Source organism: Typopeltis vanoorti, chromosome 1 (genome assembly GCF_054136105.1).
Source record: "Typopeltis vanoorti isolate ZY-2024b chromosome 1, IOZ_Tvanoo_1.0, whole genome shotgun sequence".
Lineage (NCBI taxonomy): Eukaryota > Metazoa > Arthropoda > Arachnida > Uropygi > Thelyphonidae > Typopeltis > Typopeltis vanoorti.
The window spans coordinates 100,882,192-100,896,309 of NC_143549.1; the positions used below are offsets into that span (position 1 = coordinate 100,882,192).

At 37.6% G+C, this 14,118-nt stretch overlaps 1 protein-coding gene across 7 annotated transcripts in view; it reads right to left on the reverse strand.

The window, feature by feature from the left end:
- Positions 1-14,118, reverse strand: part of LOC150110256 (pyruvate dehydrogenase phosphatase regulatory subunit, mitochondrial) — a 366,839-nt gene that overhangs the window by 126,783 nt on the left and 225,938 nt on the right. The gene's annotated exons all lie outside the window — the stretch shown is intronic.

Consider the following 14,118-nt stretch of genomic DNA (forward strand, 5'->3'; position numbering starts at 1 on the left):
TCCTGTACACTCTTTGAGGGTACAAATCAAGAACTTGATGATGATCAAATGAGCTAGCATGGCAGGTAACAATGCATACAAGAAAGAAAGAAAGAATGTGGAAACAGAAGAAGAAACAACAGAATAGTGCAATATATATATATACACACACAGAAATCTTACAGTTGGAAGAGTAGTTCATAATACAAAACAGGAAGTCAAGAAAATGGAAACTTTTAGCACACCCCTAATCATAGGGGTGTGCTAAAAGAACAAATAATGAAAGCATGTTTTGGGAGCAAAGATTCATGATGATTTAATTACGATTATAGCAAGGAGCCAGAAAAGAGGAATATGACTGTATTAGTCAGAACAAATGACTTCAAAGGAGATGAGAGTAGAGGATGGATTAGAATTCAATAAATTTGGTGTTAGGTAATTGGAGAAACTGTTATTCAGTGCAAGAGTGAATACAGTAGTCAGAGAAACTAGACATGAGAAGGTCACTGCAAGATAATTTGCACTAAAATAAGAGGAAATTGTTATGACAAAGAGATTGGAATCACAGCCAAAGTAGCTAAGGCTACATATGGACAGTGTAACTGTGCATGTTCTTCTGGCCAATATGTCTGTTTTACATGATGAAAAACTTAAGTTTATGGGAGAAAAACCCTTGGAGATAAGAAACTATGACTGACAAAAGGGGATAGTGGTGGTGGAGAGAATGTCTGGTTGACAAGCTTAGGTACTAGACATTAATTTTGGCAACACTGCAAAATTCACTTCACAGCAGAAAAACAATCAAATAACTGTTGGCCTTTTCAAGTTTGACTGGCCTTTCAGATGGTTCACTACCTCTTTCCATTTATAGAAAACCAAGACACACAAACACATACAGATATACTGGAAGATAACTACATAAACAATCACACTATCATCCAGCCAAACAGTATGGGATTCTAAAATCACTTAGGCCCAGAGCTAAGGATATTTGTTCAAATGATTGATAAAGCTCTATCTACAGAACTTAACTATCTTTGGCATACTTTCTTAGCCAATGACTATAGCTCTCACATAATCTCTCTCCACAAACACTACTATTCTTATTCCATATAACCAAGGTACATCTGAAAAAGACTGCAAAAGGAATAATAAAATATAAACTTCACACTACATTCAAACTACATCAAATTAGCAACACTGATCCACTCTCCTAAGGCCAAACTCCATCCTCGAGCATATTTTGTAGTGTATGATGTTCACTGTGACACAGCCTACTGTGGACAGACAGAAAGATCTGTTAACATCAACCTTGGAGATCATAAGAAATACGTTTGCCACTATTATTATGGCAAGTCAGGACTAGCAAACCAACCAAAATCAATGTGTAGAAGTCATTACAGGTAAGAAAAACTATACTTAGAGTCAGCAAAGGTGATGAAACATTCACTTAACCTTAATAAGTATGGCTGCATTAATCTGCCAAAACTTTATGAGACTGTCATTCTAAGATTGACTTCTACACAACTATAATACTTTTTTTATACAACATTAGAGTGTGTCAAATTGGGACTTGACATCTTTTGTCTACTACACAAATTGATTCACTTATGGTCACATGTAAACTGTATTATGTTGTTCTGTACTGAAGATGTTGGTTTGAAATTCAGAGAAAAATCTAAGCCAGTTACTAAACATCCTTTTATAATTTAGTTTTGAGTAATGGCATTAAAATAAGCTATGAATAGAGACATTTGATTTGCATTTTTTTTTTTTTTTATGGTGCAAAGACATCAAAGGTCATGCTGCACCAGGACACAGGCCACAGCAGCAGTACATATGGTAATTGGTTAGTAGGACAATCACAAACATCCATGCCCATGGAGGGGGGGATTCAAACCCACAGCCTCTTGGCTGGAGAACAAGTAAGCCAACCATTCAGCCAACCAAGTCGGCAATAAATAGAGAGAGAGAGAACGATAGTATGGAAGGGATGACCTTGAAATTATGGACTAGTTTTTGTAAATGATTATTGAAGTAGAGTAAGGGATTTGGCTGATGAATCTATCAACCAGATTGCTGGTGGGTCATCATACATTGTTCACTAATTTCAGAAGTATCAGGAATAATAACTGGTAATTAGCTTACGGAATTACAACGCATATAAAGTATATTAATTAAAGGCAACTTTAATGAATAACTTCTATATTTCGACAATGTCACGTTGCCATCTTCAGGAACATAAAGATATGGTATGTGCATGCAGGCACTAACAAAAGCAATCGAGGAAGAAAGCAAGAAACTAATATTGTTCCTACAGTCCTAATGGTGCCCTCTGATGGGCTAATTTGGTTGTCTTTGCCATTGGGCTGAAGTTCTCATAATGTAAGTCTCCCAAATTTGGGGTAGTTTCATGCACCCAAATTTGTTGAGGTTTGGAACGTTTTTTAGAGCTGCTGATGATTCCTTGAATAATCTTTTACTTAAGCTTGCTGCGGTGTATTATTTTAGTTTTCTTCCAACGAATTCTATGGTGGGTATCTAAGGCATGGTCTGCCAGCCCAGAGTGGCTGTACTGGTGAAACCGGATGTAGTCTTTGTGTTCTGAAATCCTGATATTTGCTGTCCTACCTGTTTGGTCAAAGTAGGACAATTTGCAGCTGCAAGGGACTTGGTATACACCAGGTAGGTCTAGGGGAAGTGGTTGGTCTTTGGTAGAGCGGAAAAGGGATGCCAACTTTTTATATGGCCTGTAACAAGAAGTAAGGTCATATTTTTTGAGGATATTGGTTATTTTCTCAGAGGTGTCCTGGATGTAGGGGATGGTGATAGATTTGGTGTAATCTTTATTGTGGAGGGGGGGTTGTGGTTTACTGGTTTTAGTATTTTTTGGGGGTTATAGCCATTGGCTAAGAAAGTGTTGAGGATGTGGTTTAGTTCAGTGGTTAGGGCCTTGTCATCTGAGCAGATTAATTTTGCCCTGTTATATAGTGTTTTTATAACTCCATATTGTTGTGAGGGGGGGGGATTGCTGATGAATGTATCTGCCAGTATGGGTGGGTTTTCTGTAAACAGAGAAAACCAAAGATCCATCAAGCTGGCAAGTGATTAAAGTGTCTAGGAAGGGGAGGGTTTTTAATTTTCCTCTTTTTCTAAGGTGAACTGGACTCTGGGGTGTTGGTTGTTTAAGTGTGTTAGGAAGGAGTGGAGTGTGTCTGAGCCATGTGGCCCAATAGCGAACACATCATCCACGTAACAAAGCCAAATAGTAGGTTTTTGTGGGGCAGAGTTTAAGGCTTTCTCTTCAAAGGTTTCCATAAAGAAATTGGGGATTTGCAACCTTCCTAACCATATCGCCAACAACATCAGAGACTGGATGTAGCCAGTGTTCTCACTAAAGCAAAACCTCCAAAAACCAACTTATCCAAAGACGAATGCAGCCCTACTAGAAATGAAGAAAAACAAAAAAAAATAGTAATCACCAAAGCAGATAAGGGAAACTTTGTAGTCCTTTTGATTGAGCACTGTGGTGCTCAATCAAAAGGACTACAAAGGTAAGCTTAATGCTTTAGTACTAGACGGTACTACTTACCTCCCTATTGAATATAATCCTACCAGCTCTCAGATTAGAACTCTCCACAGACGCCTTAAGAAAGTTATTTCTTGGCCTGTGGAAGTCACTAAAAAACTAAAACCTTATAAATCTAGACCCCCCCCCCCCCCGATTATATGGACTCCCAAAAATATATAAACAAAATGTGCCATTACATCCCATAGTGGATGGTACTGATTCCCCCACATATAAATTAGCCAAGCATTTAGCCAAAACATTCACACACGCTATACTGGCAACACACATCACACATAAAAAACTCAGCCCACTTTAAAGCCAGTATAGAAAACCTCTCACTCCAACAAACTGACATAATGGTCAGTTTTGACGTCTCCTCCCTATTCACTAATGTCCCACTCAAAGAAACCCTAGAGCTCATCCAAGCCAAGTTTCCTCCCGATATCTCAGCCCTATTTCAGTTCACAATGAACTCAGGCTATTTCGTTTGGCAAGGAAAATTCTACTAACAGATAGAGGGGATATCCATGGGTTCACCACTTTCCCCACCCATGGCCAATTTCTTTATGGAGACCTTTGAAGAGAAAGCCTTAAACTCTGCCCCACAAAAAAACTCACTATTTGGCTTCGTTACGTGGATGATGTGTTTGCTATTGGGCCACATGGCTCAGACACACTCCACTCCTTCCTAACACACTTAAACAACCAACACCCCAGAGTCCAGTTCACCTTAGAAAAAGAGGAAAATAAAAAACCTTCCCCTTCCTAGACACTTTAATCACTTGCCAGCTTGATGGATCTTTGGTTTTCTCTGTTTACAGAAAACCCACCCATACTGGCAGATACATTCATCAGCAATCCCCCCCCCCCTCACAACAATATGGAGTTATAAAAACACTATATAACAGGGCAAAATTAATCTGCTCAGATGACAAGGCCCTAACCACTGAACTAAACCACATCCTCAACACTTTCTTAGCCAATGGCTATAACCCCAAAAAAATACTAAAACCAGTAAACCACAACCCCCCCCCCCCTCCACAATAAAGATTACACCAAATCTATCACCATCCCCTACATCCAGGACACCTCTGAGAAAATAACCAATATCCTCAAAAAATATGACCTTACTTCTTGTTACAGGCCATATAAAAAGTTGGCATCCCTTTTCCGCTCTACCAAAGACCAACCACTTCCCCTAGACCTACCCGGTGTATACCAGGTCCCTTGCAGCTGCAAATTGTCCTACTTTGGCCAAACAGGCAGGACAGCAAATATCAGGATTTCAGAACACAAAGATTACATCCGGTTTCACCAGTACAGCCGCTCTGTACTGGTGAAATAAAGTGCCTGCGTGCACATACCATATCTTTATGTTCCTGAAGATGGCAACGTGACATTGTCGAAATATAGAAGTTATTCATTAAAGTTGCCTTTAATTAATATACTTTATATGCATTGTTAATTCCGTAAGCTAATTACCAGTTATGTATGACCAACGTATAAGCCTTGCTACTAGTATCAGGAATACTGGAAGCTGAAGTTTTAGCAAAGTCACATGATATTGAACCAAAGATTATTGACATTAGTGAGATGTGGCTAATAGAAGAGATTATTCTTACTTACAGGAAGATAATGTGATGGATACAGCATATTCAAAAGGACAGACATGTCAGGAAATGCAGGGGAGTACTGCTAATGACTGCAGAAGAATCAAATCCAATGGTGGTGATGAGTAATACACATAGAAGACTATTTGGTGTATAGTAGAGGTTAACAGAACAAAATATATGATCAGATACTGTTATATCCAGCTCTGCATTTACTGTTGAGATTTATCAGAAGAGGACTGGACTGCGAATTGTATAGACAGATAAATTTTATAGTAATAAGTGCAAGTATCATTATAAGTGATTTAACTATAGAGATACAGAGTGGAGGAGAGGAGACTGCAGGCAAGATGAGAGAAAGAAATTTTACACAGTTCCTAAGAGAATAACTGCAGGAGATTTGAAGCAAGAACACTGAATCTGAAATCCATACATAAATGAGGCAACTGTTTTGACATCAATTAAAGACAGTGATTGTGCAGTTTTAACTTGGGAGGTGACAAATCATGTAAGGACTTTGAATAAAAAGGGATAATATGGAACTATAAAAGCAGATAATTATGATAGATGGAGAAACAACTTGAAGTCAGTGCCTTGGCATAAGAAATAAGGTGTAAGAAAGAAGCTATACCTGATTGCATCTCTGGAGTGAGGAGAATAAATTACATGGAAGTTAAATAGATAAATAAGATTTTCAAGTAAGACTTGCATAAAAAGAAAATGTTGTGGATCCAGCATTAAGAGAAAGGTGATGACCAAACAAAGAAGAATTATAAAAAACAGACTAGAAAAATAACAGCCATGGTGAAGAAAGTGAGCTTGAAAATCAGTAAAATTCTCTCTCAGCTTTTAGAAGCAAAGGAAAATATGAGGGAATTTTATTGCTATGTGGCAAGTAAAGTGAAAAATTATAACCTTAGTGAATCTAAAAGTAGGAGAGTTCCAGATGCATTAGTAATAGCTGAGTTGGATCCTTGGAAGATCCATTAGCTATGCTATATGAGTGTTGAGGTGGAACTAGATGAAAGAAGTGGATGATATGCATGTAAGAAAGCTACTGGAAAAACTCGATTGGAATATAGCAACAGGAATGCATAGAATACTGGAAGAAGAGCTGAAGGTTATGTAAAGTAAGAATAGAGCTTTATAGATCAGTTAGTTCAAATCCTATTTATGATTTGAAGATCCTTTATCAGGTGTTTTCAACTGAATGTGAGTTAGCCAATCTTATATAGTGGTAGCAGGGTTTACCTGAATTACACTCATTTACCTGAAACTGAATAGATAAAAAAAATATAAAAAGAAGATGTACAAAAAGGTGTATCAAGTGCAAAATATTCATGGAAACAAACATGAAAAAATGGTGTTAAAAGTAAACAGCAGACATAAAAATATAAAAATACACTAAATATAATTAATAAACTACATTCCTACAATTAATAAACTAATATATACATAAACTATATAAGGTGATAAATGTTAATGCTCTGTAAAAATTTAAAAACAGAAATAACAACACTTGATGAATCAGATAAGATCTGTCTGAATGTATAGGACTCAGATGTATAGGCTCATGGATGAAATAATGAGCACAGTCTGGGTGCAGTCAATTTAAATCTGAACGAAGCAAGGGCAGTCAATTCAAATGTGAATGGTAAGTCATTGCCCTTCAATAAGAAGGAGTGAGATAGATATGACCAAGTGGAGCCAAGCAAGAACAACTTCCTCTTTATGTGGTCTATTCCACCAAGATTAGGGAAAAAGTTGAAACAGACTAGATGTTAAAAAAAATACAGTTGTGGAAGCTGGTGTAATACTCTTCACCATGTGATTCACTGCACTGCTGATAGATGAGCTGACCATTACAGAATTAAATTCTGCTAGGGAAGAGGAGGTGAGCCAATCAACTTGCTCGATTTTCCTTTGTGTTATCTGTAATGAAGTATACGGCTGCCCATGTAAAAAGTGGGTATTACAGGGAAATAATTATTCCCATATTCTCTCACCAGTTTCTCACTTTAATAGGGAGGGATGGAGAGAGAGAGAAAGAGAGAGAGAGAGAGAGAGAGAGAGAGAGAGCAGACATTTAAAGTCAATAGTGGTGAATGTTCGGGTAGCTATATGAAAAAAGGTGTTGCTTCCTATGTTCATGAGGGAGAGAGAGATTATTGTTGTTAAGCATATGCTCAGCAATTCTTCCTCTAATGTTAGTATGGGCACTACCCTGGAGAGTAGTGTGCTCATTTAAATTTGCCCATTATTGAGGATGGTAACTGCACTATTTTTTTTTATATATATATTTACCTATTACATGCAAGAGGTACAATAACCTATAGCATATCAGTGCCATATGTAAGGCACTGATGAAGATTGCAGATGAGGGTTGAAAAAGAAGAAACCTATTGACATGCTTCTTAAAGAGCTGTAGGATGAAACTGTTGGGAAACACATCATGAAGAAGACTGTTCCAGAAGACAGAAGAAGAAGATAGAACACATGAGGAATAGGAGAAGCAGGTTTGATGAGTTTGCAGTTGTACTCTAAAGGGATATTGCCCAGCAGTAGTGGAGAAATGATATTTACCAATTCACACAATAATGTTTGCTAAGACAGGGAGAGCTGACACATTGCATCTGTAAGACAGATGTTGAAGTGAGAATGTGAATGAAGGATCATCTATAAGCTGAACTACTTCCTCTGAATAGCATCAAGAATTTTTAAGGAGATTTTAGGTGCAACACCCCAAATTTGTGTACAGTATTTCTAAGGGTGGACGAATTTGGGTTTTATATAGGACGAGTAGCTAGGTGGATGTAAAATAACTTTTGGAGTAAAAAAGAATTCCTAATTTTTTAGAAGCAGATGAAGCTACTGATGTGGTGTGTTTGTGCCAAGAGAGATTAGAGATAAATGTCAGTCCAAGAAAAGAGAGTTGATCCTGTCTGATGGGTGTGTTTTACTAAGGATGAGAGAAGGTGACCTGAGATTCCTTTTGCAAGAGAAAATACAGGACTGCATTTTGGTGGTATTGAAGGTGACTAGGTTATTCTTACCCCACTGAAGGATGGTATGGAGATAAGGATGTGAAGAATGTCTGGGAACTGAATGGTTTGTCAAAGGAGTAGGAGACTCGAGAATGCTATCATTGACATAATCATTATGGGTAGGATATGTAGTGATTGAGAGTAGGTCATTTATATATAAGAGAAAGAAGGTAGGCAAAAGCACAGAACCCTGAGGTACTCCTGCATTGGTGGTAAAGCTCGAAAAGAGGATGCTGTCCACCATGACATACAGTGAACAACCAGAGAGAGAGAGAGAGAGCTGGCTATCTAGTTTCAGAAGGTGGCAGGTAGACCAAAGGAAAGCAGTTTGCAAAGCTGGCCATGATGCTAAACACAATAAAAAGGCCTTGGAAATGTCAAGGGAAGCAGCAAATTTCTCCAAACCTTTCCATGCAACATGTCCAGTGTGAGTGATATAGGATAAGATATCAGCCATGGATCTGGATTCCACTCACTGATTAACTGGTGAGCTTTCTTATTTTATTTAAATTAAGGGGATATTTAATCCCACATTATTTCAAAGCCAAATAAGAAAACTCTAAGCCTTCTAACTCTAAAACTACTAGCTTTATCCACCTTTACAACAAGTTACCTGGTATTGTACCACCAGGTGTTTGCTCACACTTGGACTCGCTGAACGTTTATAGTTTGCTATATTCGGCATGAAACTCTTTGATTTCTATCTTAGAGTTTTCTTATTCGGTTTTGAAATAATGTGAGATTAAATATCCCCTTAATTTAAATAATTTTAACATCGCCAAAGTGAAACCTTTTGGCTCTTTATTTCGTTAATTTTTCTTATTTTATTTTGGAGAAGACTGAGGTGATGGTAGTTGAATAGTAGGCTTTTGTCTTTCTATTTTTTGGAATGGGTTGGATATATATGTTAATTTCCATGAGATGGGATAGGTGCCAGCTGAGTATAGAAGATTGAAGAAATGATAGAGGACAAGAATTAGCTCTGGAACACAACGTTTGAGTACAATAGGAGAGATGTCATTGGGACCAGATGACTTTTGTAGTTGGTTGTTTAATATTCTTCTTATGTCTTTCTGCTGAAAGGCCACAAGAGGCATATTGTGCTCAGTTGTCTGGTATGGAAGGAGATGATTTGCCTTTGTTGTATACGCAGGAGTTAGAGGAAAAGATTAATGCTAAGAGGTCAGCTTTATCTTTGAGTGCTACAACAGTGGTGCCATCTGAATTGGGAGGGGGGGAGAGGTGGGAATGATGGTGAGCAGAAGTTGTATCTGATGGCTTTTACAAGAGACCAGAAGGCAAGACTATCATTTGGACAATAGACAAGTTTTCTGCTAGTGGTGGCATTTATGAAGTTGGATTTGGATTTGATGACATAAATTTACATTTATTGCCTGCTTCTGCACAGGCTGAGTATAAAGCTTGAGTTCTCAATGCAAGCTACTTGTGGTAAGCCCGAGTGTTTTTTTTTTCTTCGACTGCTTTCATACATCTTCTGTTGAACCAGGGCTTGGAAAGTGGATGAGAATTTTGAATGGTCAAAAGAGCATATAGCAATAGTCATGCCATAGGAAAGAATAGTAGTAGTGATTCTGAAGTTCATCCCACTTTGTATATTTGTGGTGCCAGAGGAAATGAGGTTGGGTGTGGTTAGAGGAGAGAGGAATTCCATGAGACTGGAAACTTGCACTAGATTGTGGTTTGACTAGCTGAGAGGAGAGGTAACTTCTGCAGTATGCCTGGATGGAGAACTATTTAAAAAAAGATCCGAGGTATCAGCAGAGCAGAGGGGATTATCTAGAATTTGGGTAGGTAGCTGCACAATATTGTCAGATCATTTTTTATAGCAAAAACTTCTGCATCATGTCTGGCTTGATGTGTAGTGTTAGAGAAGGGAAGCCAGTTGGAGTTGTGGACACTCAGGTCACTTAAGATGATGATGATGACCGCTGTTTGGGTAGCTGGATTGTAGATGGTCAAGTTTCTTGGATAGGAAGGCAAAGAGGTCTTCTTGGTTTACAGAGTTTGGATACTAGTAAATGCAGCAGATAAAAGTTACCAAGTGGAGCAAGGAAACCTTCAGCCAGAGGGGGGTCAAAAAACAGGGAATTCTAAATTTGGCATTCTCTGGCAGGCAATGGTAGAACATACAAAGGCACAAGTGTCACCTTTGTGGTGAAATGAATCATGAAGAGTGTAATTTGGACATTGAAGGTGAACTGCTGTGGTTGATGTAGCTGTAATATGATGCGTCAAGGTCATCCTGAGAGAGATGTGCATACTATTACAAGAGATCCAATTGAGAGTCAGATGGCGACTGCCTCTACATTTGTATTAAGTATGACTTGCTGGAAAGAGGTATGGTAACTCTTCCATGGGCATGTACATCTCTTCTCCTGTCCTTATGAATGATGGTTATATTTTGTAATGATGGGTTGTCGCTGGGCTTCAGGTATGTTTCCTGCAGGGAAAAGTATATTGGTTTATACTTCTGCAAAAGAGCCCTGATGCTGTTATTGAAATTGGAATTGTGCAACAGTTCCAGGTAGAAATGCTGATTATTTATTTTTGGTAATGCCACCAGTTTCCAATGTGGTGAAGTCTTGTTTTCATTGGCCTTGGATTTTTTTAATTTTTTTTGAGAATTGTGGATGGCCAGCATCCATCATTTTTTGTTCATCAGGAAAAATATCCAGGAAATCATCAAATTGGACTTCCTCTAGGATTGTTGTTGTTATGTTCCATCAAGTTGTTTTCGACTTCTGGTGATTCCATGAGCATACAATCTCCATTCAGATCTGTCCCTAGCCATATCTTTCAGAATTTCCAAGCGCATTCCAGTTGCTTCTTTAACTCAATCTAATTCTTGGTCTTCCTCTTCTCCTGCTTCCATCAACTTTAGCAAGCATCATCATCATCTTCTCCAGACTGTCATTTGCTTGCATAATATGTCCAAAGTATGACAATTTTTGCTTGATGATCATAGCTTTGAGGGAGCAATCTGGCTTTATTCTGTCTATCACTGATTTATTGGTTTGCTTTGCAGTCCATGGTATTCTTAGTAAGCATCTCCAATCCCATAATTCAAATGCATCTATCTTCCTTCTTTATCAGGATCCAACTTTCACATCCATACAGTACCACAGGGAATATCATTGCTTTCACGATCCAGATTTTTGTCGAGAGACTAATATCTTTATCTTTAAATACCTTGCTTAAATTTGTCATTGCTTTCTTTCCAAGTAATAATCTTCTAACTTCTTCAGTACAATAACCATCTTGATTAATTTGGGATCCTAGGAGTACAAAATTGTTAACTGCTTCCATTTTCTCCCCTAGGATACTAGGTATATTAATTGTTTTATTTTATTGTGTGTGGGGTGGGGAAATGGAAATATCCATCTTATCTATTAATGGATCTTGAGGCGTGTACTTAATGCAGCACATGTTCCATTATTTTTGTACATAGCAGATTTTCATTTAAGGAAATTATTTTTGGAATGTCATCAGAAATGAGCCCACATTAGATTTTCTCTTTGATATGCTCTAAAGAGATAGCAATCAAATCATGCCATTCAGGGATGTTGTAATAATGAGAAGATGGAACCAACATATGCATTAAGGTCCCTCACTCATTACAGCTGCCTTCTCAGTGCAAGAGAGTTTACTACTATATTCCTACTTCTGTGACCTCTTTGTCTCCTGATAAAGGATGCACTGCTCAGTTTTTATTTTTTTGAATCTACTTTTCATCCTTCTACCTTTGGCATGCTTGGAATTCTTATAGAAATTCTTCTATAAGAATTTCCCTTGAACAGAGTTTCTTGACTGACTGTGGAGATCCTGCCAACCCTTCCAAACCATTCTGGATGAAGATGGGTGACATTTTTCTGTATAGATATTCTACAGGTAAGTGAAAAATTAAAACGATTTGTGTGTTTATTACTGTTCCTGTTTTTTGTTTCTTGATTTTGTGATTAGTTGATGTTGCAATGATGTCTGGACATGGTTGGGGCTTGTTGAGTGCCCCCTGATAAAATGGAGGGTGAACAATAACTCATACTGAAAGGGAGTCTATGTCAGTACCAGAGCTCCACACTCACCACAGAGCCACACATAGACACCCACTCTCCAGCAAGCAATAATTGAATTATCGTGATCACTGTGATCAGGCAAGCCCACTAGCCACTTGATCATGGGCAGGCCATCTGGGTCCACCTGTCTTGCCGAAGCAGAGGTCAAAGTAGTGCGAGAAAACTAGGATTCTTCTTAATATTCATAGGGTGAACTGCATGGAAAACACAGTGGTAAGGTATTTGGATGCCAGTGATGGTAGTCTGGAAGATAGGATGGTAAAAATACTCAGGAAAAGTAGAGTGAAGACAATGGGCAGAAAAAGAGGAAGAATAAAAGGAGGTTTTCTTCCAGAAACTCAGGTTTTTCATACCACAAAAACAGGCAAATCAGCCAGAAGAACCCATGCAATTTACAAACACAAGAGATCATACAGATAGGATTAACTGCCCTATCATAAGAAGTATGCAAGTCTCTAAGGAGCCAAGTTACTTGGTCATGAACCAGTGAGCCTAACACAATAGGGAAGATAACAGTGCAACTATCAGAATCATCATCAAAATTGTGGACTGGATTTGCAGTCAATAAAATGGCGAGGCTTAAGCCGAAAGAAGAGAGTAAGCAAGAATTTCCAATATTTACTGATTCAGTATAGAATAAAGTAATTAGTTTGATCAATGCTGCTGATTGGCATGATATAGATATTTCCACAGTCATTGTTCATCAGGGATAGTATCAGAAACTCTTGTTCTTCTTCTTCCTAACATGGAATTTAGGTCAAGTGGCCTGTTCTGGTTTCATGCCATCTCTTTCTTGGTGTTCCGATTCTTCTTTTTCCACTTATTTTGTATCTGTATAATATTTTTGGTAGTCTACTGTTGTCCATTCGATTTAAATGTTCTAGCCATTTTTGTTTATACTGTCTTATGTAGTAATTAATTGGTTTTATTTTCATTTGTTTGTTTCTTCATTTGTTTTGCGGTCCCACTTGGTATATCCAGCTGTTTTTCTGAGTAACTTCATTTCTGCTGTTTGAATTCGTTTTTCATCTTTCCTTTTCATGGTCCATGTTTCGCTTCCGTATAGTAAAGTTGGTTTTGACAAGACATTATATAGTCTGATTCTAGTGTGTTTTTGTACTAGGGATGGGTTAATATATTATTTATTATGCCATTTACTTTGACAAAGTTTAATATTTTAGTGTCTATGTCTTTTTCTTTTTCGTATGATAGATCACATCCAAAGTATCTGAAAGTGTTTACTTGTTCTAGTATTTTATTATCTATCACTATTTTACTTCTTATTGGGTTTTCTTCTGTGAATGCCATTATTTTTGTTTTTTCTTTAGATATTGTCATATTATATTGCTTTGAGATATCATTTAATGATTTTAATGATCTTTGTAAGTCATCTTCTGATGTAGCTAATACTATTTGATCATCTGCAAATAGTAGTGTATCTATCTTCATTTGTGGGGTCATTTGTATACCAAATAAAAACTCTGCCACTTTTTAAAATTTTTTGAAATTATTTATTTATTTATTTTTTTAACCAGAATTATGCTGCCTTTCAAAAGTTAGTTGTGGTTCAGATTCGTTGATGGTTGTTTTGTATTTGTTGTGCACGTTAGATAAGGAGAACAGAAAAGAGGAGTAGGTTCTAGAGGTAGTCCTACTTGGTACCATTAGAGTGCCAATGGACAATGGTTAAAAAATGACTGAAGAAAGAATATTCTATGGAAGAGGAAACTTGCACCATATAATGGTCTGAGTTATGACTGTGATCTTGTACAAGGAGAGGTGACTTCTATTGCTATATTTGCTATTGAACTGGTTAAGAC